Source organism: Ambystoma mexicanum, chromosome 9 (assembly GCF_040938575.1).
Source record: "Ambystoma mexicanum isolate Mex_15411 chromosome 9, UKY_AmexF1_1, whole genome shotgun sequence".
Classification (NCBI taxonomy): domain Eukaryota; kingdom Metazoa; phylum Chordata; class Amphibia; order Caudata; family Ambystomatidae; genus Ambystoma; species Ambystoma mexicanum.
The window spans coordinates 1,446,967,231-1,446,993,722 of record NC_090931.1 but is presented as its reverse complement, the minus strand read 5'-3'; the positions used below and the strand labels follow the sequence as shown (position 1 = coordinate 1,446,993,722).

The window sequence follows — 26,492 nt, the reverse complement described above, 5'->3', positions numbered from 1 at the left end:
GTTCTTGCAAAAGCCAGGGCGTCCTCAACTCTCAAATGCTATGTACATAAGTGGAAGAGGTTCTCTGTCTGGTGCCGTGCACAGAAGATTAACCCTCTGCGGATTACGGCCCCTCAAGTATTGCCATACCTACTGTCGCTGGCCAAAGCTGGACTGGCTCACGCCTCCATCAAGATACATCTGGCTGCCATTTCCCGATACACCAGAACTACAGGACGGGCGTCCTTGTGGTCTCATCGCCTGGTGAAGGAATTTATGAAGGGACTATTCTGATCGTTCCCGCCAGTGAAGGCCCCTGCCCCGGCGTGGGAGCTCAACGTGGTGCTGACCAGGCTCATGGGGGCCCCATTCGAGCCTATGCATTCGGCGCCGTTGAAGTTCCGGTCGTGGAAGACAGCATTTCTCGTGGCCATCACCTCCGCACGACGAGTTCGAGAGATCCAGGCCCTATCTTGCAAGCCTCCATACTTGACTTTTCACGACACGAGGGTGGTGCTGAGGACGCACCCCTCCTTTATGCCCAAGGTGCCGTCGGACTTCCTCAAAACGAGCCCTTGGTGTTGCCAGTTTTCTTCCCGTCGCCTTTGTCTCCGGCCGAGAGGACTTTGCACTCGCTGGATGTGGCTAGAGCGCTGAAGTTCTACGTGGACCGCACGAAGAGTTTTCGGAAGACATCACAGCTGTTTGTGAACTTTGGACCTGTGAATCAAGGGAAGGCTCTCTTAAAGGCTTCCATTTCCAGATGGCTCTCCGGCTGCATCATGCACTGTCTCACCGGTTGGCAATCCGACCGCTGCCCGGCCGTCCGAGAGCCCATTCAACCAGAGCGATCGCTGCTACCACAGTGTTCCTGTCTGGTGTGCCCCTGCTGGACATCTGCAGGGCTGCTATGTGGAGGTCGACGCACACCTTCACGAGATTCTACTGCGTCGAATGGGACTCCAGGGAGGAGTCCAGGGTCGGCCAAGCAGTGCTGCGCAACCTGTTCGCTTAAGGTGAGCCTGGTGAGGATGTAAGAGATGCTTAATGTTGAGTTGTATTGCTTAATGTTGAGCCTGTTGCCACCTCCCGTGGCTGTGCATGTGTATACTGCTATGTATTCTTATATTCATGAGCATGTGAATCCATGCCAGACCCCATGCTGGAGAAGGAACAAGTTACTTACCTGTAACTGTTGTTCTCCAGCATGGGTCTGGCATGGATTCACATGCTCATTTCCCCCCCCCCCCCCCCCCCCCACCTCCTTCCCCTCTGCGGCTCTTCACTTGGTCATACTGCCACTTTACGTGCTACCAAATCTGAGGATGGCTGCCAGGGGAGGGGCTTAGGTAAAGGGCAGTCATTGGCTGGGGCAGTATGACCCAGAGATCAGTGATTGGTTACTACTAAGAAAGACAGATAAGAAACAAAACTGATACTGATTTTATTTCTTTACCGAGGATTCCCGGCCTGACAACGGGGAATATTCATGAGCATGTGAATCCATGCCAGACCCATGCTGGAGAACAACAGTTCCACGTCCTTGGAGGCCAAAGTACAATCTGTGTCATTTGAACTCACGTTGGAGAGGGCGTACTTCAAGAAGATGGGTGAGCGAGTGACGGAGGTCGAGGATTCGGTGTTGCAGGCCTGAATCAACACTCACCGGAGCCACAAGGGCGATGGAGGTCCTAGCCGAAAAGGCCAGTCGCGCACAGCAACATCTGTATACTTAGGTTTGCTGAAGGGGAGGAAGACCCAAGTGTGAAGCTTTACCTGGAACAGCTCTTTGTGGAGACTTTAATGAATAGAGGACTTTCTATGTGGTTTACCATTGAGTGTGTACAGAGTCACTGGAAGGAGGCCCCCAGTGGGCGCTCCGCCCCGAGCAATATTAGTAAAATTGTTAGATTTCCGCTGTCGCAACGCAATCCTGCAATACGCAAGAATATGCAGTCGACAATGCTGGCGGCATGAGGATATTTCTTTCCCGATTTCTTGCAGGAGGTTCAGAAACAGCGCAAGTCATATGATGCGGTGAGAAAAAGGCTGAGGGAACTTGGATACAAATACATTATGTCCATCGCAGTGAGATTGAATGTCCTGGCGGAGGGTTGCTCCTTTTTCTTTCAATGACCGAGTAAGGTGTGGGACTTGTTGGACGCAATGCCGTTGGTTACTTCGGCCCCTCAGCGGGGGAGTGGGTGGGAACACAGGCCATCAGGTGGAGGCGTGCCTCATAGCCGAGAAGCTATCCAGCGGAGACTGGCATGGCATGGTATGGTATGCTGGCTATGGTGAAGTTGGTGCAATTCCCAAGGAACTGGCTGTTGCAAAATGACATGCTGTGGATAGTACTGACCCAACCACGCTCGCGCTAGAAGACGCTGGTTGAAAAATGTTACCCGTGGAGTGGAAAGGCCCATGGCAGCACCGGAGTGTACCCTTCTCACAGATGACACCCCCACCCCTTTTTCTTTTTTATTCTGTATTGAATGGTGGGGGGGGGGCTCGGGGAGTGTGAATAATTGATAATGTATGTTGCAAATGGGGCTCTTGCTTTTTTTTTTTGCCTGTGGGGGGGTACCTTAGCTGGTGCTGTCAGTCAGGGGCAGCATCTTTGTGGAGACGGAGTGCTCACTGAGGGTGTTAATGCAGGGATGGCTCCATTGAAGGTGGTGGGCGAGACCACCTCCCAGTGTTCTACCTTTTACACTCGTGGTTGGCTTCCTTACATGGCGGGGTGTTGGGGAGGAGCCTCTGAGTGGTTTGAGGAAGGGATGTTGAGGGATTTGAGTCAGGAGGGCGGGTTGCGCCCACTGTTGTGGTGGTTGGGTGTGGAGAGGTATGGGAGGATGTGGGCGTGGTATGGGGATCCGATTGTTTTAAGTTCATTTGTCAGGCACGTTTCGGCCCAGGGCTGGTATCAGTAAATGGAAGGGGTGAAAATTGCTGCTCTGAATCTCACTAGTTGCAATGTTCTGGGGCTTAAATAATGTAGCAAAGAGGGGGAAAATCTGCTCCTATTTCATCAGACACAAGGTAGATGTGGCTGTGCTACAAGAGACGCACCTTGATGCTCGGGTTTGGGGCGCTGGAGAATCATTGGAAGGGCAAAGTGACTGGGCCAATGATTTCTTCCTATTCTATAGGTGTGTTTATCTGGATCAGGGATACAGTAAAGTTTTGTGTCATCCGCACCATGACGGATGGAGAAGGGAGGTATGTGGCAGTGGTAGGGAAAGCGTTAGGGCATCCCATATTCCTTCTGGGAACGTATGCTCTGAATGTCGCCCAAGCTCGGAGTTTTCCGTAGAAGCAGAAGTTATAGTGGGTTAGAGGATGTCTTGGATTCTCTGGCTTGGGGACTTTGTGTGTTGGACTGCACAAGGGACGTTGAGAGCGCAGTGCTCCATTCGCTGGGTTCAGCGACTAAAACTCTATTGTGGATTGTGGCGGAATTGGGTCTATAGGAAGCATGGCGTGTGCTGCACGGAGATACACACAGCTATTAATTTCTCTACGGTGCACGTGTCCTACTCGCACATTAATTATGCTTTGTTGGGGTAAGAGGAGTTTGATCTAAGTTAATTGGTGGAATTTCTGGATAGAGCACCATCGGATCATGCACCACTGATACTGGTCAGGAAAATGGTTCGACTGCCGATGCCTAAATGGAGGTCTGACAACCAGATGTTACTGGACAATGCTTTTCGGGCAGCACTGGGAGATCATATACAACAGTTTTTTAGGACAATTGGGGCTCTACAGCCAATATGTTCATTGAGTGGGAAGCGCTGAAAGTGTTTTATGCGATTTGCATCTCAGCGAAGGTCTGTGTCTGCAGGCCGTAGGGTCCTGACTTATGAAGTGAGTGGTCTGGAATTGAAGGTGCCCACTCTGGAGCAAGAAATGGCGAGGGGAAAGGCACAAGAGACAGTGGCCGAGGCAAATAGCGACCTCTATGAGGTGAAGGAATGGCTGGATTCACCTACATACACTGAATATGTAGCTCACCAGCACCTGGAGGGGAGGGATTGTGGGGGGGGAATAAGGCCGTTCGACTGTTGGCTTGGGTGATGAGGAAGATGAATGGACAGCGAGGATGCAATGGGATGGGCAAGGGTCATTGGTCACTGAAAGGGAAGGTATCTGCGGTTTTTAAAGAATTGTATGCCTCTTTTTATACTGCAAGGGGGGGGCTATGATGCTCCTGTCACGACCCATGCCCCTCTCAGGTATAACAGCCCCCTGGCAGCAGTGGGGCTAAAGCCCTTCACACTGGCCCTAAGGGCCTTACAACTCCATTAGAAACGTACATGGAGTCAGTCCTGGTGCCTTTGGCGCCAGGCTCATTATCAGGAATAGAGCAATACCAGTTTTGGACCTTAATCCAACATGGAGACCTATTACACAACTCAGTTCTTTAGAACCAAGCCATGCGGTCTAGTGTTTTGGGTGTGGCTGGGCCTGGAACTACTTGGCCTGGGCTATTTAAACCACAACCAAGTCGGGAGGAACTGAACCAGAAAGAGTTGGAAGTCCAACAACTAGAGTCCGCCCCTATTGACACGTTGGGGAGGGAGGAAGAACTGAGTTCTCTCAGAGAGGACTGCTCCAAGGCATGGGACAGGCTGGCTAAGTTCGATTTTAGCGTTAGAACTAATAGAGCACATGCAGAGGCCGACAGACCGAGTCGACTACTAGCGTGGCTCTGCAAAAAAGAACACTCTAGGCAGGCTACTACAGCACTACAAGACGAACAAGGCATAGAACACAGGACTCAACAAGACATAAACAATACCTTTCAGCGCTTCTATGCACAACTATACTCCCACACACACAAGGTCCCACAAGACCAGATATTAGATACCCTGGATGAAATTGGCCTGCCCAAACTGCCGCCAATGCAGTCCGAAGCCCTAGACTCCGACATCACACCGGAAGACATAACAGAGGCTATCAGGTCCCTCGCTACTTGTAAGACCCCAGGATGCGATGGACTCCCCCCAGAATTCTACAAGGAATACGAACCCACCCTGACGCCCCTGCTACACCAGGTCTTTTCTGAGACATTTGAAACTGGTATCCTACCCGACAGTATGAGGGAAACCTTACTGGTCCCGATGCTCAAACCCAATAAACCCCCCGATAAATGCGACTCCTATCGCCCGCTCGCCATGCTTAACTACGATGTGAAAATACTGACGACAATACTAGCGAAGCGACTATCCAAAGTGATTGGTGACATAGTGCACGAAGACCAGAACGGTTTTATACCTGGACGTAACACGTCCCTAAACTTACGCAGGCTTCAGCACATTATAGCTGAAACCAATACAAGCGAAAAACAACTCGCATTACTCTCCCTAGATGCTATTAAAGCATTTGATTCCATTTATTGGGAGTGGCTGGTAGCGGTCCTGGAGGGTTTTGGACTCGGCCAACGATTTATCAGATAGGTAGTGATCCTATATAATGAACCAAGGGCCAGGATAAAATCCGGGAAATATGTGTCAGACGCATGGGATATTCGCAGGGGCACTAGGCAGGGCTGCCCACTCTCTCCCATGCTTTACATCCTGGGCCTAGAACCCATTGCAATCTTCCTCAGGCAGCAATTTTTTGATGCAGGAATTAGGCTGGGCGGGACTGACCATATTGTTTCATTATATGCAGACGATGTCCTAATATACGTTAACAACCCTCCTCTCAATGTCCCGACAATACTGGAGATCCTTGATAACTACGCCAAAGTTTCGGGTATACAATTTAGCAAAACGAAATCCTGCATGTTTCCATTAGCATCCCTGAAAAATAAATCTGCAGAAGAGCTTCCCTCAGTGGGCATAAAGTGGGAGACCAAATCTTTCCGTTACCTTGGGATCCAGATAATGCACACCCCAGAACAAATGCATACACAAAATACGATGGCTGCAATACCCAAATTGCGCAAATCCATAAGTTTCTGGTCTAAGCTTCCATTATCCATGCTGGGCAGGGCCTCAATAACCAAGATGATCATTCTCCCTAGATTCCTATATGGGTTCCAGAATGTGCACTTTTATATCACCAAACCCTTCTTCCAGCTTCTAGACACAATAATTAAGGAGTTTCTATGGGGTAAAGGCAGACATCGGGTGGCACGATCTACCTTAGTATTACCACACAGCCAAGGAGGGATCCAGTTACCAAGCCTAGAGAAATACTACCTTGCGGCTCAGCTAAGCCATGTAACCAAATGGCTAGCGGACGGGACCACTTCAGAGAGCCCCCTCCTACAGGCCATGAGCTCCCCAATCCGCCTGAGGGAATTGCTCTGGGCCCCTCAAACTTTGCTACACGATCAGCCTTTTCTGACAATCCTAGGCAGGAAAATATGGTGTAGAACCGAGATGATGTTACACTTGAAGCGACCATACTTCCAAGAAGTACCAATACTCTCAGGACTCGACAAATCTGTCACCACCCTCCACACCATTAGGCACTGGGAGGAAAAAGGTGTATACACTTGGGGCGATCTATACTCCGAAGGCATATTCAGGGATTTCGCTGAGCTGCAAGAGGAAGAGGGCATTCACGCTGGCCAATTCCTGTGGTACCAAAAGATCCGCAAGATAGCACGCACTAAATGGGACACCTGACCAGAGGAACCAGAGGCCACCCCCTTCTTGTCTTTAATGTACACCCTGAGCGAAGAGGGGAGAGCAATATCTCAGATCTATAAACTCCTTGTTGACATCCCTAATCCCCGCAGTGATATACTAAAGACCCGCTGGGAATCAGACATGGGACAGGAGTTGTCCGGAGAGGAATGGAGTAGAGCGCTATCCTTTCCGAAAGAGGTCTCTAGAAACCAGAGATTTCGGCTAATCCAATTAAATATACTCTGTCGCACCTACTTAACCCCGAGTAGGATTGCGAAGTTCAACAAAACCGCCCAGACACAGTGCACCTGGTGTGGGACAGAGGGAGCAGATCTAATCCACATGCTATGGAACTGCACCAAAACCCGCAGCCTCTGGTCAACGGTGAAAAAAACCTGCGAAGAGGCAGAAGTCACTAGATATAAGTGGACCCCAGCTGAATGCCTCCTAGGCTGCTATCCCAGATTGGCCAAACTCAAATATGCGGTTAAGCTGATGGACTTGCTATGCATAACAGCCAAAAGGACCATCGCCATGGCATGGAAACGGCCGGCAGGACCAAATCACAGGGCATGGCTCAAAGAATTTGAAAGATGGGCGACCGCCGAAACAAGAGCTTGGGAGGACAGCGTGGCTAAATCCACGGATGAGTCGAGTATGGCCCTTGCTGCATGGAAAGACACCATGTCTAGACTGTTTCACTCCTCTGATGATAAGCCCCCCTGAACTATCCACCGGCCCTAGCACAGGACCTGAATGATTGCCTAAGACACTCGAAACCAAGCCCCTCCAGCATTAACATTCTTGGAAAGCCCATACCCGCGTCCGTGGCGCCTGGCCACTCCCCCCCCCCCCCGCTTACGACCCAATCAGCCATCACCTACCCCTAAATCAGAGATAGTTAATGTTTCTAATGTTTTTAAGTTCTTGTTATGTAAAGATTGTTGTTTAACCGCAAAGACTGAATGTCACTGACCAAAGTGGTCACCTTGAAATAAGTAACTGTAACCAAAATGCCAATAAACAAATTTAAAAATAAAAATTAAACCACAACCAAACAGCAGAACACGCTTTGAGTTATTCTGCACTCCTGCAGCCTAACACTCACCGTGTCCAGCTCCTGCTCATCTGTTTCTCTGGCGGCCCGATCCAGAAGCCCTAGATCCGGATTTCATTAATAACCTGGAAGAACAAAAACAGCATTAGCAAGCAAGAACAATTACCTGTGAAGTAACCAGCCTTGAATCCATCCTGCGCTTCGCTTACCTCGCCCATCTCCGGAGTTCGCAGCAACCTGCAAGGGAGAAGGAACAAGGTCAGCATTAACAGAGCACTTACCTGGGCAAACAGCGCTTCGATCGCTCATCACTCCAGAACATCACAACCTGTACAAAGAAGAGAAGAGAACACAGGTTAGCAATTAACACCAATAAACTGCACAGCGGTCCGCGCATCAATAACTCACGGTGGTCTTCGCCATCGGTGCGGCAACTCCGAGATCGCAGCCATCCCTGTGAAAACAAAAAGAGACATTGTTAGGGAACAGCCTAGTGGAGCAAGACGCGGAGAAAACAGAGAAAACAGAGGGAAAGAGACAGAATAAAGACGGAAAAGACATTATAACTCACCTGGAAGACAGCAAGCAGAGTCATAGCCGGTCTGGACCCGACATAAGGGCACACGGACCAGGGAAGCAACTAGGTCCACGGAACGCCTGCACCAACCACGCGCCCCCTGCACAGAGAGACAGGACAGAGAGTTCAACGCACAAAAGGTGAGCAATAACCCCAAAGGAGGGGATTTGGACCAGAGGGAGGTGGGAGTCCACCCATCACAGAACCAGTATCTTAACCCTCCATTCTCCTGTTATAGGCGTTACCCAACGGCTGGCACATAATCAAGAAGAGAGGGGTCCGGGATAGCGCTTAGACCTTCATCCAGTATCGTCTGGTGCCTCCGTGGGGATACCAGGTGAGCGTAACAGCTCATCTTGCAACGCAGTGGATGGAGGAGGCCGTGGATGGAGGAGGCCGCACTCTGTGCAATCACTGAGGAACAGAGGGTACAGTTAGAATGGATGATCATGATGTGGAACAGGCGCTCGAGTGACTTTGTACTGGTAAGACCCCAGGAATGGATGGTATTACTTTGGAGGTATATGTTGGGAAAGATTTCATTTGTGCAATTTTCCCTCCATTTATGGACCCCCAAACCTTTTGTTTTTGTTTGGCTATCCTAACCTGACTTTTTCCAGTGGAGGCCAGCCTTCTGCTGAGCTCCGCTGGGCTTTTGCTCACTTGTTATGGGGAAACTGAGACGTCCTTCAGACTGTCAGTACTGGAAAACTGTTTCCCTTGGACTATGTTGCCATTTCTTGGCAACTTTTTAACAGTGCACAATGTACCTTCCAGTACCATGCACTGGGGTCCCTTTTTGTTTAATGGCTCTATACACCCTTGAAGGATTTGTTGGTGATTGTACGAGTGTGCCTGGGACTGGTGGCAGCAATTACTTATGTTTTACTTTTTTTATTGGGTTTTACCACGTTTGGCTCAAGACTGTGGCCAGGTCCGAAAATGGCTGAAACAGTCTTTTGTTCTGTCCCATGGCCATTTTGTCCTTGGCTTCACCCAGGCTGAGTAACCTGGGTTTTACTTATTTGGGCATGCAGCCTCCCGCGAAAACAGATCTGTTTCGCAGGCTTCTGCCTGTCACGTATGTGTGCCCAGGAAGTGGGCTGGGACTGTCTCGTCCCATTCCACACCACTGGTACCAGGATGTCTGGAGTGCCTGAATGACTGAGACCACCGTGGGCCGTGATTGGTCCACACCTGAGATGCCTGCAAGAGAGCACATCTATTGGAAGTCCTCGATTTTGGCACAAAGCTAATCTTGTATAAGAGAAGGGGCTCTGCAGCTATTCCAGGTCGATTACCTGTGTTCTCACCGAATTACAGAAGGAGCCAAGTCTCCTACACAAAGAAACGGATTTGTGAAACTGGCGGAGATGCTTTGGAAGGTTTTGGCACCCTTTGCCCTCTGCTGTCCCGTTGGACCCCTGCTTTCTTCCTCGATCAAGAAGGCCTGCCAAGGCACTTCACTCCGTTGAAGTAGTGGGAACTACTACTCTCGGCAACCCCTGCTTACCCACCGAACGAGCCCCTTCGGGAGTGTTCTTGGGCTATCCAGTGAACTGTCCAGCTCTACCTTAGGGTAACCCACAGCACCACCGCCGTCTGGAGACCTGAGACTTACGACATTGCTTGCTTGTGGTCCCGTGCATTCTCCCGCCACATTCTGCAGGCCTAACTCCTCCTGGTCCCAAATTAAGAGAGTGCGTAACACTGCCCGCATCCAGGATTCCTGCGTCACTACTTGGTGGTGACAGTCGCTGTATATCCCCTGCTGTTCTGCTCTCCTGTGCCCTGAAGCCAGCTGCACCTGAATTTTTGTCATACCTCCTTCGAAAGCAGAGAAAAGGCAACTGTCCCGTCACGGACGATCATCCTCCACCGCAACCACTGAGAGCCAGAGCGCCACAAAACTGCTGTACTTGAATCTACTAGCGACCTCGACTAAACTGGCGAAGTTTGGTCCGGACTGTGCCGAGGGTTGGTGAGTACCTGCATCACTTACCGGTGGCCCCCTGGCACAGCGGATCCTTTTTTACGCACAAGTATCCCTTAAAGATATTCAAACTTGGCTGGGTTAGCCTGCACTCGCTAGCTATTCTCGCCATTTGAACACTGCTTTGCCGCCAAGGGCAGGGCCTACTCGAATAATGGGAACCAATTCTTCATTGCCTTAAACCCCTTCCTGTCTTGCTGCAGCCCTCGTAAGAAGACTTGCTTTTTGTTGATCTGCGCGATCGTGCCTTTTTACGCACAACTGTACTGTTGAGCACAAGGCTCTACTCTTCTTAGGGTTGAACTCGAAAGTTAGGGCACGAACTCTGAAGAATTACCTAATGCCATCTGTGTGCTAACTTAACGCTCTCTTTACAGGTTGTGGTGGTATCTTCTCACTAAATTGCATTAGGAAATGTAATGTATATATGCTGTATAGTTTAAGGATTTGTTTGATAACTGTTTTCTCATTGCAAAAGTTACTTGTATCTGTTTGGTCCGGCTGACAATAAATGTATAGATATTTTTCGTATACACTTGTCTAAGAGTAATTTGTGGTTTGTTGCTGTGTGGGCTCATTGTGGGCTTTGGATCACTCTCACCCATCCTGATTCTTGACTGCCTGCCAAGCTACCTAGATTGGTCTGGCTTGTCCAGAAGGTTCTCCTGTTTCACTAAACCGAGGGTGGCCTACTAAACTTCTGCCCACCAGGTCAGAGTTTAGAAATCTATCTTAACAGTATTTAAGGCATATGAGGAGCTGCTTGTGCCTAAACTTGTAGAGGTTTTTCTGGAAGCTAAGGAGAGAGGGAAGGTTCCACAATCAATGCTGGATGCCCTGGTGATACTCCTACCTAAGGACGGCAGGGATTGAAGAGACTTTGCCTACTTTCACCTCCTTTCAATAAACAGTGGGTTTTTTTTTTTTTAAACCTTTATTTATTCAGCTCGGTGACACAGGTACAGGTGAGCACGCGAAAAACATACACAGTTCACAGCATTTAAACAATCTGGATACACCTAGTTTGTAGTAGCGAGGCATCAGACGAACATAGGGGGGATTCGATGGTTACACACAGCGGGGCCCGTGAGGGCTCAACTCATCAATACATGGGAGAAATGAACAACAAGGAAACACCAGTGTAGCATGAGAGTCGGTTAGGTGTAGGGAGGAAGAGATGTACGATCAGAATCTGAGTCCGTGGAAGACATAAACAGGCGGAACTGCAGCCATATATCTCTGGGCCTGGAGTGGGCAGGTTGTTGAAGCGACCAGGCCTCCTCGGTGTCAGAGGCCCAGGTCATTGCCCTGAGCCATTGTACATGAGTGGGGGGATAGGGCCTGAGCCAACAGAGCAGGATTGTGCGCACCGCAAGCAGCATGCATAGGCCAGCAAGTTTCCTGGAGTCGCGGTGGAGGTCGGCGAAATCATGGAACAGGCATGTCAGTGGGGAGGGGAGAACAGGAGACTCTAGGATAGCTGACGTGGTAGAGCATACTGAGGTCCAGAATTGGGAAAGCCTAGGGCAGGACCACAACATATGTAGGTAGTCGGCGATCTCACATGCACATCTGGGGCATCTAGGGGAGGAGTCATTTGAAAAGTGATGTAATCTAACCGGGGTGTAGTGGTACCTGTGAAGCACCTTGAATTGTATCAATTTAAATCGAGAATTGAAAGACACATCCCGGGTGCGTGAACACATATGGGCCCAGCGCTCGTCAGTTATTTCAAGGCCAAGGTCGGTCTCCCAAGAGTGCCGGAGTTTGGAAAAAACGGGGGATGACGGAGATCGAAGAATCGTGTATAATCTCAAAATCTTGCCCCTCAGGGGAGCGGGAGAGGTTAACTCAGTGATTGCCGGTTCGTCAGGAGGCAGCGCAGGAAAACATGTATATTTGCGTTTGAGTAGTCTACGAAGTGAGGAGTATTGAAGCCAAACCGAAGGACTCTGCCTGAGGGGGGCCGGGAGGTCAGGCCACTCGATGAAGATGCCCTGGTCGAATAGGTCACGAAGTAATTCGAACCCCGCCTCAGCCCAGGTACGGACCACCCCAGGAGACACCTGTGGGACTTCAGGGAAGAGATTCCAGATCGGTAGGTTACCATGAAAGGGGTGAGTAATGCCCAGCATCCGCCACGATTTAGACAGGGCCAGCGATGTGCATGTTGCTGGGTCCATAGGATCCAGCGCCATAGGCATAGGAGTGATCACAAGAGATCGAATATCGCGGTCACTGACCGAAAGCTTCTCCAGCCTAACATGGGGAGGAGGATCCTCGGTGGTAAACCAGTGTGCAGTGTGTTGGAGTTGTGCCGCCAGCCAGTATCCCAGAAAGTCCGGCGCGCCGAAACCGCCAGCTTCCATGGGGGCTGAAAGGGTCTTGAGTTTGAGGCGGACCGCTCCGGAGTGCCAAAGGAAGGAGTTCAGGGTACGAGTCAATGCCCGGAAGTAATCCGCTCCCGGCCACTGAGGAATATTAGCAAATCTATATAACAGTTGTGGGAGTACCACCATCTTCAGCACCCCTATCCTACCCGCCAGTGAGATCGGGAGTTTGTCCCAGCCCTGTAATTTAACTGCAAGGTTTACTAGGTATGACTGGTAGTTCTCCTCCATGACCAGTTCAGCATGCCTGGACACCACCACACCCAAATAAGTGAACTTGGATTGGGCCCATGTAAATCCCATGGTGTCGGGAGGTGGACGTGTGTTAGGGGTGAGCGGGAAGAGGGTTGATTTAGAGCAGTTCACCCTAAGGCCAGAAATATGGCCGAATAAGGCAACATCTTCCAGTATGGGGGCCAGGTTAATCTCCGGGGAACGAATGTAAAGGAGAGCGTCGTCAGCATACAAGGAGACTGTCTGAGGAGCCGGCTAGTCGTAGGCCCCTATGAGAGTGGTTCTGACGGAGCATGTCGGCAAACGGTTCCATCGCCACAGCAAAGATTAAGGGCGAAAAGGGACAGCCCTGTCTAGTACCCCTAGCAATGTGGAAGAGAGGGGAGCAGCGGCCCTCGGTACGGATCCTGGCCACCGGGCTGGAGTAGAGTAGTTTAACCCAAGCAACAAACATGGGACCAAATTTGCACTTATCGAGCACCCGCCAGAGGTAGTTCCACGAGACCGAATCAAAGGCCTTTTGCATATCCAGGGCCGCGGCCACAGCATGTACCCCGGGGCTCACTCTACTTATGATGCTGAATAGACGCCTCAGATTCAAGGAGGTAGAGCGGTTCGGTATGAATCCCGACTGATCTGGGTGGATGATGTGTGGCATGAAGGGGACGAGCCGCAGGGCGAGTGCCTTGGCGTAGATCTTTACATCACAGTTAATCAATGACAACGGGCGATAAGAACCGCATTGGGAAGAGGGTTTATTGGGCTTCAGCAGGACTGTAATAGTAGCTTCACGAAGAGAGGGGGGGAATTGACCTGCCTCCACCGACTCCTCCCAGAGTGCTGTCAGATGAGGGAGCAAGAGCGATTTAAAATGCTTATAGAACTCAACGGGTATCCCATCCGAGCCCGGGGCCTTGCCAGAGGACAGGGAGTCTATGGCCTCCGAGAACTCCTCCGGAGTGAGGGGGGTCTCGAGGGCACCAACAGTGGCGGGAGAGAGGGCCGAAAGGGGAAGTTTGTCCAGATAGGCATCAATTTCGGTAGTGGTGGCAACATCAGCATGTGCATATAAGGATTGGTAGAAGGATAGAAATTCGGCATTAACCTCGCCAGGGGAAGTGGCCAGGGACCCATCAGGTCTCTCGATCCCTGGAATAGATACGACACCGAGCTCCCGACGAAGGAGTCTGGCCAGGAGTCGGCCTGGGCGTTCGCCCTCGCCATATCTCCTTGCTTGCCCGGGGTTATCCAGAAACCTCAGCTCGCGGTCTGCGAGCGAGCGGAAGGTGTCCAGTTCCGTGCCGATCAATGCTAAGGTTTCTGAGGTCGGGTCTGAGGTGTACTGGGTTTCCAGTCTAGATAGTGTGGCCTCACTCGTGGCGATTTCCTTCCGGATAGTTTTCAGGATACCATTCTCTTTAGAGAGGGCGATGCCTCTGATGTAGACCTTAAAGGCCTCCCACAGAGTGGCCTGCGTGGAAACCGAGCCGACGTTAGTCGCAAAGAATTCCTCAATTGCCGCCTCCATCTCCGAGCAAAAGACCGGATCGAGGAGAGAAAGCGGTTTCATCTTCCAGTGTCTGGTCCGATCACGGTCTGAGCCCCAGCATAGAGTGACAGTCACCGGGGAATGGTCCGATAAGGTTCTGGGGAGAATCGCCATATCAGTCACGATTTATATTAGGTCGCCGGACAACAGCCATCTATCAATCCGAGAGAAGGAATCATGGACCGAGGAATAGAAAAGAATAAGAGCGGGAGTCGGGATAGAGGAACCTCCAGGCATCAAACATGGACAGTTGAGGAAGTGAGGAAAGTGCGGTGTATGCTGCTCTGGAGAGTCTACGAGGTCTGGAACCGGATCTATCGGGATCAACATCAAATATCGTATTAAAGTCCCCTCCCCAGAGTATCGGGATCAGGGGGTAACCTGCTAGTATATTAACGAGATGAGTGTAAAAGTCAGGATCATCAATATTAGGACCGTGTATATTGAGCAAGACAACTTCCCTACTCTGTAGCTGGCCATAAAGGAGAACGTACCTGCCCTGAGGGTCGATCAGCGTGGTGGTGGGGACAAATCTAAGACTTCTGTGGATAAGGGTCATGACCCCGCGGCTTTGGGTAGAGTATGTGGTAAAGTACCTTTGGGGGGCCCCATGTTGTAGCGAACTTGTTACAAAACTCTGTGCATGCATGCGTTTCTTGAAGAAATAGGATTTTAACCCTATGGCGCTCGGCCTGCAGTTGTAGTAGCCTCATCTTCTTGTGGTTTCCTAGCCCCCTAACATTCCAGCTCATAAACGTGAGAGTGTCCTTGTCAAGTCCGTCAGTAGCAGCCATCAAAAAATACGGGTGTGTGGAAGCGTGCCCCCCATGGTGGGCGGCTAGTGAAAGCGGGTCTGTGTCGCCGATGAAAACGTATTAGTCCGTACTCAACCTTCCCCGTGAACACCAAGCTTTTTTTAACATGAAACCCCATACCCCCCTCCCCCTCCCACATCCCCCCCCCCAAACGGAGGGATGACCACCCTAGAACCCAACAAAACCAAACACAACAGTGGCATCAACGCCTGGGGGGGCCTGTGAGGCGGCCTGGCGGCGATGCTCCGACCCATACGGCAATAGACGGATAAATTGTACATGCCCGGCACCAATAGTAGCACCCATCCGAAGGAGACCCCGTGGGGGGAGGGCAAACATGACTGACCTAACATGGCTCAATTTGTCGGGGTAAGCCGACTACGTAAACATAAGAACGATGTGCAAGGAACAATCGCATATACAATAACAAAAGGCAACACAGATAGCAATCGGATTAATTGTAGATGCGGCCAGGTATTCTCAACGGAAACACTTTCAAATAATAACAAAGTACCACCGAGCTAGAACAGCTCCGAAATAGGATACGAAGGTATCCGCTGACCAGATGTCCGAAATAGTGTCCTACCAATAGTGGCAACCGCTGGCGGCCGACCTCAGCCGGGGAAGTGTTCGTCTATGAACTTAGAGGCCTCCTCTGGCAATGTAAAGAAGTATACTCGGTTTGCATGTTCGACGCGCAGTTTAGCGGGGTACAACATCGAGTATTTCACCTGGAGGTCTCGTAGTCTCCTCTTCACCGCCAGGAACGTCTTGCGTTCTCGCTGGACCGCTACCGAGAAGTCCGGATAGAGATGAACCCTCGCACCTCCTAGAAAGAGATCACCCTTGGCCCTCGCCGCCCTTAGCAGGGTATCTCGTTCCCGAGAGTTCAGAACTCTAGCAATTATCGGGCGTGGAGGTGCACCCGGTCTAGGTTTCGCCGTGAGGGAGCGGTGGGCCCTCTCGATTGCAAATTGTGGAGAGAGTTTCGGAGAATCGAGGAGCTGAAGGAGCATACTTTCCACATAGTCCTCCATAGGTTCCTGTAGGCCATCTTCCGGTACCCCCACGATGCGGAGGTTGTTGCGCCGTGAACGAGACTCCAGGTCCTCATTTTTTTTCTCCACCTCGGCAACTCGGGAGGACAGTGTGGCAACCTCCGCGCGGAGAGAACCTAGGCCGTCTTCGGCTGTACCCACCCGCTCCTCAATCTCGGTCACGCGACCGTCGGTTCTCTCCATGTGGGCCTTGATGGAGGATATCGTGCCATTCATGTCATCCAGCTTACTATGCATGGTAGTAAACCCCTCGCGGATAGATTCCATCATCTTCTGAGACTCGGGCGGTTCCGACACATGTGACCCGTCCTGTGAGGATGACTCCCCCCCACCCCCCAAGGGATGCAGGGGGTTTAGCAAACATGTTAATGGAGGATTGCTTCTTGCCGGTTCGTGTCGACATGTCTCCGGTGTGGTGGGTATCCGGCCGCGGGTCAATGGCGCAGTTGTAGTGGGGTACCTTATGCTTGGTTAATGGGTCCGCAGCACCCGGTGTGGGTCGCCGAAGCCGGCGAAGCGAGGCAAGGCCCCAGGTCAAGTGCCAGAAGGATCCACCGCCTCCACAACCGCAGCCGAGCGAATATCGGGCCGGAGGCCGCGCACCCTCCGGGGTGTGAGAACAAGGCTTTCAGGCAGCACACCGCCGAGGATGGGCAGCGGAGCGGGTTGCTCTGGAATCCGGACGGAGAGCCGCACGTGGAGTGTCGGGCGCCCCTCCCCCGCTCAGCAGGCCCCGCGCCGCGGAAGTCAAGTAGAAAGCTCTGGAGTCGATTGCGGGGACCGCCGAGTGGCCGGTTCCGCTCCGCTCTCTGGAGCCTGTAGCTCTGCGGTCGAGATAGTCTGTCGGTCGAAACTCGCACAGTGGACTCCCCCTCCGATGGACAGCCCCCGCCGGGGGTCGGATCTGCGTTTTGTCGGGGCAAAACAGGAGATTTTTCAACAAAAGAGTGCCGCACAGGTCGGAGCGATGAATCAGGCGGCCATCTTGCTTCGCGCGCAACAGCGCCCCCCAACAGTGGATTTTAAGATCTTGTGGACGGTATTGATGGGACGTTTTAACACCAGTAATGCAAGGGCTGGTGGTCGCAAGACTAAACCAGTTTCATACCAGGAAGATCTACCCTGCCGAATCTTAGACGGTTGTTTCTGCTGCTGGATAAGTATAGGAATGAGTCGGGAAAGGTAGCAGTGGTGAGCTTAGACTAGTATAAAGCCTTTAATTCAGTGACCTGGCACTTTCAGTGGATAGTAATGGGTTTGGGAGACCAATTTATAGATTGGGTTAAGCTTCTATATAGGGGCTCTGCCTCCAGGGTGCAGGTTAATGTGGTCGTTTCGTAGCCTTGGCCTGTGCAGCGGGGCATGCGGCATGGATGTCCGATGTTCCCGTTGATTTTCGTGCTGGTTATTGAAACATTGGCAATGGTGGTGTGGAAAAGGCATGGAGCTGTGGGTCCGATTATTCGGGGGTGGGGTGGTGAGGCACTGTATTCGTTATACGCAGATGACCTGTTACTATATGTGAAAGACCCGGCAGTTAATTTGAATCCTGTCCTGACAATTCTAGGTGAGTTTGGGAAGCTCTCAGGGCTGGTTGTTAACTCGGTCTTTAATTTATATCTTGCGTACTGAGGTGGGCAGGGCGCTGTTTGCAGTATGGGATAGAGATCCCTGAGGGGGTATTTTGGTATCTGGGTATAATGGTAAGCGCTGACTTGGACTGGGTGTACCCGCAGAATATGGATAAGGCGGTGTCTGCTTTTAATAAAATTGCTGACTTCTGGCCGCAGTTCCCAATTTCGCTGGGGCGTGCTGCACTTGTAAAATTGTCATACTTCCTAAACTATTGTACATGTTCCAGGTGATGCCTATGGTTAAACGAGCATCCTGCTTCCAGGCACACTATAGGATCATGTCCAGAGTACTCTGGAAAGGGGGCGAGAGTACAGAGGAAGGCAACCAATGTTACGGGACATCAGGGTCATTTTTGCATATGTGGTGGGACTGTCTGGGAAAAGGGGTTCTGGGGAGAGGTTCATGAGGAGATATCTGCCTTGGTTGAAACCCGGATCCAACTTGCAGTGCAGCACATGACCACACGAAAGGGGAGGCATGGCAGGGCTGTAGCCAAAGTGGTAGCGCTGGGTCTTAAACTTGCTAAGAGGGTGCTTGCAATGGCCTGGAAGACTAGTGCGGGACCTAGGATAGGAGAGTGGCATAGGGAGCGGCACAGATGGGTAAGGGCCGAAATGGATTCGGTTTTGCTGATGCACACTGTGGAATGGAAGATGAAGGGGCATGGTACACAGTGTGGCATGAGGATACGCTCAAAGTGCGATCAGACCTATGTCCACCGTAGATCAATGGGGGGGGAGAACCTGTTGAGAAGAGAGGGGGGTTCCTTATCAACCGTGGGCATTGAGTGGTAATTAACTCTGAAGGATAGGATTTTGGGGAGGTCTGGGGGGGGGCGGGAGTGTCAAAGTATAGGGAGGTGGGGCCCATGGATGTGGAGCTACATCCTACGATCATTCTTGTAATGTTAATTTGTATGCATGTAAGAGTAATCCTGTACTGGAACTTGTCTCTGACAGAGTAACGTGTTGTATGATGAAAATGACAAATACATGTTTTTTGAAAAGTGATTTTTAGTGTAGTATTGTAATAAATAGTGTTATTAACTTGCTGTGTGGGTCTTTTCCTCATCACTGTACTACACAACAGTGACTCCTTCCTCTGCAGTTCAGCCATGCTACTTGCTCAACGCTACTTAAGAGAGTGGCTTTGCTCTACTGGGGTTGTGAATATCCTTACTCCTAGATTGGTTTTTCTATGTCCTACCCCAGGCAGTGACATTGCAAAATCCACCTAACAAAGGGCACATGTAGTGTTAAAATCTCGAACACCAGTCTACAAATCACTCTGGCTATGCCCTCTTGTGTTTCAGTAAGCATCTTAAATGGTACTCCTTGAATAGGCCCTTGTGTTCTAGGAGTCTTTGTACATATGCTATCTTGTGTCAGAAAACATCCTCCTTTGGATCGTTCAGTGTCCTGGTGGCTAGTGTTCGGTAAGAATTAGTGCAGTCCAACTTGTGTGGGACTACAAAAGACTTATCTCCTTGGTATTAGACCACCTTTTAATATAGGCCTGTACTACTCAAGTTGGTAGTGTGACTGGGCAGCCAGGCTTATCTTAAGAGGGGTAATGTGAGCTCTAGAGCTGTGCAATGAAACCAGTAAATATAGATATCCAAGTAAACACTTACACACTTAGTACATTAATGATTTATTTATACGCAAGATAATTAAAGCATTCTTTAAAAAGCAGTAATTGGCTGTAACTTTAAATTGCAAGTTAAGGTTCAATTCAAAAAGTGAACAATAAAGCAGATGGGTAATTCATTCATTTAAATTTTTACACATGTTCCAGCACCCGGAATTGCTGTTTGAGGTCAGTATAGCATTTATATAGTATCACCTTTGCAATATTGAGTTTTTCAGGAAGGGAAAGGTTAGGATTCGATCAGAACAGATTGATGGGTTATACGAACAGTTGGATTCTCCCAAAGAGGTGCAGACAGCCATTTATCCCAGCATTAAAGTGCTCAACGTTTAAGACCTGTAAGGGAACAAGTACTGCCAAAACCAATAGGTACAGAAGGAGGCCTTTAGAGAGCCATGACCACCAGAGTCGATGGACAAAGTAAAAGTTCTGATGCTCTTCTTCTTAAAAAAATGTTCTTAAATGGTCAGTGTTCAAAAAGAGAAATCACAGCAACTGAAAGGGGGGGGTGTCTCCTTCAGAAAGCACAAGCTGTAAGGCCAATGCAGGTAAGTTGAGGTCAACTTGGTGTTAGGTTAAATTGCACTCCCAAAGGTAGGAAGCACCCCAAATGGCAAAAAGATAAAATACCCCAAGCCCCACAGTACCTTGAAAATAAAGTGTTCCAGCTGATTATCTTCACGATATAATGCAGTAGACCCTTGTTCCTGGCCCTTGGTCGTGGTGACGAAAGGCAGGACGTCTGGCAGGCTCCTGCCACTGCACTCTAGAGAAAGAGGGACTTGGCAGCATTGGCTTTCCATTGATTCAGCGGCTCTTTGTAGTTTTGGTGCCTTTTTCTAAGCGCCAATGAAGAATGAAAAGCTCTGGTTAGGATTTCCTTGATCCCTCAGTCCTGAGCTCTGGTGAGAGTACTCTGGAGGCGGATTTCTTGCTTCTGTAGGTTCCTCTGGATGCCTACAGAGATCTGGCCGGATTCGGACTTCGGAAGACAATGCACTCACAAGTGGTTGAGGTACCCCTGGGTATTAGGCTTGTGCAGCCTTGGAAAGTTTCAGCAAGTCGGGGAAGCGCCAAAATAGTTTGTCTCGAGGCTAGTCGGTCCCACCAGCCTAAGGGAGGAAGTTGTCCTTTGCGGGGTCTTCTGTCGATTCAAAAATGGGCTTGGCACAGCTGCAGGGCTTCACCGGATACTTTGTGGTCCTGGAGGGTGCTGCTGGCGTCTTCCTCACCCTCTGCTTCAGATTCTGTCCTCTAGTGGTCGACTCTGCTCCTAGGCTCAAAAACCTCGCTTTTTATGCAAGTTCCCAATAGGAACTGGTTCCACTCAGGCACACCTAATGACAAAGGACAGGGAAGTTTCAGGACCCTCCCTCACTTCCTGCCTTTCCGCACACACTATAGCCTGGGCGGGCGTCAGGGCTGAATTCCTCCAAAGGCGCAAACTACACAAAGGGATCAAACCTTATGCAAACAGGGTAAAAGCCTAGAAGAAACTAACATGAAAAAAATGGCGAAAAAAAGAAGACTGGCCATTTTGAGAAAATGCTCAACCCTGTGTTGTCAGGTAAGGATTGGTGCAGTCACACTGTGAGACTACACAACTCTTATCTGCTTGGTATTCGGTAACCCACCTTTTGGTATAGGTCTGTACCACATAGGTTGGTAGTGTGACAGAGCAGCTGGGCCTATCTCAAGAGGGGTAAATGTGAACTGTAGAGCTGAACAAATAAAATCCGTAAATACAAGTAGCCAAGTAACACTTAAATGCAGTTTGAGTTAGTTATTTATTTGTCAGTTTTTAAATGAGCAGTCTTTTAAAAAGGCAATTCGTTATAACATTTCGAATATACTTTCAAATGACTTTGCAGAATCAAAACAAGTTGGTGGATAATCTTTGCATATGCTTCATACACAATTCCTACACCCTTAGGTGACTTCAATCACAAGGACAGTAAGGGCATTTATATATCGCACTAGATTACTTTGCAGATTCTGAGGTTGCAGAAAGGAAAGGGTTAGGGAAGTAAAAAGGTTAGAACAATTTTTCAGTAAATGTGAGGACAACTAAATCCTCCAATGAAGTCTAGATGAGCCTTTCCCAGCAATACCAGTACACAAAAGGCTACCACCAACGAGGGACAAACAATATCGAAGTCAATGGATTTAGAATAGTGCCTTTAGCAAGCCAGGACAGCCAAAGTCATTTGGAACACAATCTATGGATCTGATGCACTTCTTGGATCAAAGTCTTTGTTGGGGAGAATTCTCTTATAAGGCTAATTTCCCAAACCTAGTGAGTCCCCCAGCAGCTTTGCTGGATTTTTGGGGTTTGTTTTTTTCTCCTGCTAAGAGTGAGACTCTCTTCCTCCCACTCTTGGGCATGATTTGAGGTATGTCTTTGACTTATTGTGTGCTTATGGGCTATGGGGTCTTTTTACTCCATAGGGTATCTGTTTTAGTGTATGTGTTACACAGCACCCTCAGTGCAGTAACACAGGGGTGTCATAGTGACCCCCAAACATAGACTCCATACCCTGGGACTGACTACTGTCTCCCAGGGCATGTAAAGTCACCATTGGCTTTACTAGTCCAAAATTGTGAACAGAAACAGTACAAACCATCATATTGTGGAAGTACTCGAAGGGGTTAATTTGATTGCCCCTCGATCTGTTTCCAAGGGGGCACTGTCCAGTCCCCCCTTGTCGAGTTTCTGGCTGGTGGCAGTGGTTACCATGCAAAATATTCCACCAGAATATTTCCTATGGGATTTTCCCATTGATTTTAAACGCACCACTTTTTGGTGCAATGTTAAAGATACCGCTAGTTTATTTATTTAATATAAAATCACCGGTTGGGTCTTTTCGCCAGAACGCTTTTCCAAAATGGCGTTTGTGTCCGTCTCTGTAACTCCAACCAAGGTTGGGCTCTTTGTTCCACATTTTGGCGTGCATCTCCACAGAAGCCCTCCAACTGGTGCCACTCTGTCTGGGTTCCACAGGATGTGTGGGTGGGGGAATTGGCACCGTGGACTGCGTTGCCTTAGCAACCCAAGCCGCACCCTGTTCTGATTGGCCCGGTGATGAGCCGCCCGGCTCACCACTTAGCATGTATGAGTGACAGCTAGGCTGTTGAATGGGGGGTTTTCTGCATAAAAGCAGGGCTTTGGGGACTGGAACTTCAGAAGTTGCCACAGGACCTAAGAAATCCAAAGAGGGGAGAAGCTGAGCCATCTGCAACGACGACACCACCGGTGGAGCCCTGCTGCAATGACCTCACCACTTTCCCGATGACAAGAGAAGATCTTCTGCTGTGAGAGTCTTCTCCCTTTGAGCTGGTGGGGACAACCAGTTCGCCATTCGCCTTCCAGGATGTCCCTTGGTCGAATCGCCAGTGCCAAGCACCCCAGCGGCCAGATAGCCAAGCTTCACCACTGTGACCGCGAATGAAAGGAACGCACCTTTTTACCGAATGAACTCCGCGGCTGGTCTCTTTCCTGGGCAGTGCAACAACTCCAAGTTTCCTCCTCGACGAGATCTTCTCTTCCCCTGGTCGAAACCACAAACTGCACCTGCTGCCAGGAACTGCCACCGCTGGAGCTTCCTCACTCTTTAAGGTGCTGTGTTCCGCCTGGCCTCCCTTTCTGTGGATTGCTAAAGGTGACCCTTAAATCCTTAGCTTTCCAGACCTTCTAACTTTACCTTTTGCATCAGACCAACCTCTTTTGAACATTTCTTCAAAGACTTGAGTGCTTTTTAAACTGTGTGATCTTGGGCACATGTCGCCTTGCTCCATTTAAAGTGGGCCTGGCCTATGAACTTTGGCTCTACAGTAGACTCTGCCTTCACTAACTTGCTGTGGTCTTAGAAAAGTGTTGGGAACTGTTTTATTTTCATGACCTGCCTTTTTCTCTCCCTTTAACTTAATTATTGGAGTGCCATCTAAGTTACGCGCGCACATCTGTTTTTACAAATAGTGGTGTTTTGACATAGACTTGTCTAATAATTATTAAGGGAGGTGTGTATACTTTTTCTGATTGTGTTTGAACTTGCTTTGATCTATAGTGCTTAGTGTATTTCCTAAAGTGTGTTTTAAATAAATAATGATATACTTTTGATACCAAGCTCTGGTCAGTGTTTGCTTGCTCTACTGTGTTTTTAGCCCTATTGTGTATCCTCTGTATACTGCCCTACACATCTTGAGAGAAGTCTGACTGCTCAGCCACAGCTACAAGGTAAATCTGGGTGGTGCAGACTGCTACCAATTGGGTTTACTGCTTACTCTACTGTACTTACTGTACTGTAGTCTTAATCTTCTTGCAGTGTTCCCCAAGGGAACTGCACAGGATTCTGCCTAACAGTCTTGCACAAAGTTTGAGGGTTCAGAAAAATCAATTGTAGGGCCATAAGCTGTTAAACCTGTGAGAAGGGAGTTGAAATCAACTCGAAAAGGCAAGCCAATGCAATTCCCAAGTGAGAAGCGCGCGCCTAAAGGCAATTAGGGAAGTACCCCAAGCCTAAACAGTAACTAAGGTTAGAGGAAGAGTGGTCCAGCTGGATTCAGTCTTGCTACAGCGGTGCAGACCCTGGTCGTGGGGACAAGAGGGAGGGCGTCTGGAGGGCTCTTGCGGCGGTACTTCGGAGGTCGTCGGCAGTTTACGGGCTCTTTTCGATTCAGCGGCACTTTGCGGTTTCAGCGCTTGGCAAATAGCACGAATACAGATCTTGGACGCTGGTTGGACTCTCTTCTCTTCGCTCCCTCGGTCCTGCACTCTGGTGAGGGGACTCTGGATCTGGAGGTCCTGCTTCTGGATGGTCCTTAGGAGTCTCCTGGAGTTTCTATCCGCATTTGTTCTGCGGCAGACGTTGCACTTGACTACGGACACTCAACTCCTGGCATTGGGCTCTCGCAGCAACGTAGAAGCACAGCCAGTCGGGGATGGTGGTCCGGTGGAGTTAGTCTCGGGGTTAGTTGGTCCCACTAACCCAAGGGGAGAAGTCATTCCGTCCGCAGCTTCTCTGTCGAAGTGTACAATGAGGTCAGCGCAGCAGCAGAGCTTCACCAGGCAATTCAAAGGTCCAGGAGGTTGCCGCAAGCTTTGTTTGCGGTTTCTTCGTCTGGTGTTTCGCCCAGTGGTCGACTCTGCCAGTAGTCCCAAAACCCTTGCCTTTTTAAGCAGGTTTTTCCCATTCTTGCACAGCCTAGGCTGTCAATCACACAGCAGGGTGGCTGTCCTGGATGGAAAGCCAGCCAGCCAATCAGGACTAGTTGCATTCAGGCATTCCTAGAGACAAAGGATAGGGGAGTTTCCGCAACCTCACTCACATCCTGTCCTTCCAGACACACTGGAGCCAGGGGCGGGCTTCAGGGCCGAAGCCTGCCAAAGGCAAGACAAACAATGGGTTCAAACCTGTCAACACACAGAGTAAAATCCATGAAAGACCACACAAACCGAAAATGGCGACAAAAGACGACAGGGGCCATTTTGACAAAATGGACACCCATGGGTGCTATACAATGGTAGGAAAAGTAAAACTGCTACCAGCCATTTAAAGTAGTGAGGGTAACATAAAAACACGAGTGAGAAAAAAGCCCCACTCAGGAACAAAATGTAAAAAGCCCAGAGTCCAGAAAAAGAGCTGGGGGTCTCGAAGGTTAAAGGGAATTGGCACAGAAATTAATATTCAAAGGGATTGTGTCCTCCGACGTATTCCTTATCTTTGATAATACGTTTCCAGCTTGATGGCCTCGGAAATGTTTTCTGTAGAGGGCGCTGCGCGTCGACGTCCGCTGAGTCGATGTCCCTCGACTGCCACCGTATCGGTGCCGACGTCACCATGCCCATAAATAGCCACGCTCTGCGTCCGTTGCTCAGTTCCGTTTTTCCGTGCTTCGTGGGGCCTCGGAACGTCGTTGCTCAGTTCAGTCAGGATAACCCTATATCTATTTGAATAAATATCTACTGGTTCTCGGTGATATTGCATCGGAACCGAAGACGCCGCGATCCGGCTTCAAGAAATGTCGAGACTGCGGAAAAAAAATGTCGATAACTGATCCACACAGGATCTGCTTGTGGTGCTTCGGAGCCGAGCACCATTGTTCGGAGTGTGAGGACTGCATGTCCATGACGGCGAAAGCCTTGAAGGAGCGCAAGGGGAAGCTCGAGAGAGGCAAGTCAGTCAAAACCTCCTCGAAGGTTTCTTCGGCTGAGTCGAGGCATTCGTCTCCTCGCCGTCAAACATTCCCATTCTAGATCTCGAAGTAGCTCCCACCATTCGTCGAGATCAAGACACTCAAAAAAGAAACGTCGAAGGTCCCCTTCCTCGTCTTCTGTTTCCCCTGAAAGGGTCTCCTGTCCCACAAAACACAGCTCTCAGGCTGAGTGGGAGGAATTCAGAAAGAAAATGTTCAGCATCTTCGAGAAAGTGGCCTCGACCCCCTCGAAGACAGCTGAGGGTGATACCCCAGGAGAAAAACCCAAAAAATCAAAATGGCACGAGTCGCAGCACCCGGCGAAACATACCACCCGAGAGCGCCACGAGCCATCGGGTAAGAAGACACCATCTTCGACGCCGAAGATTCCTTCGACGCATGGATCGATGCCGTTGTCAAAAAGAGGAGACCAAGGCTACTCCACAGCCATCGGTGATTCCAAGGGCCTACGGCACGACGCCGAGACCGTCGTCGATGTCCTCGAGTAGGATCCCGATCCTCTCGAGTTCTTCGAGACCTCTTCCAGTTTTCTCGGCGCCTTCGAAGCCAGTCACATCGGCGTCAACGACATCGACGTTTTCTTGCCCAATAATGACGAGTTTGGCTCCTTCTGCCTTAGAGATGGGTTTTACACCATTCCAGAGGTCAGAGTACCCTGGACTATCTTCAATTTATGAAGAGGGGGAAGATTCTGA

The 26,492-nt window shown here is 50.0% G+C and overlaps 1 protein-coding gene across 3 annotated transcripts in view; it reads left to right on the top strand.

Moving 5' to 3' along the window:
• TTLL4 (tubulin tyrosine ligase like 4) overlaps positions 1-26,492 on the top strand; it is a 1,554,536-nt gene that overhangs the window by 1,488,655 nt on the left and 39,389 nt on the right. The window lies entirely within an intron of this gene.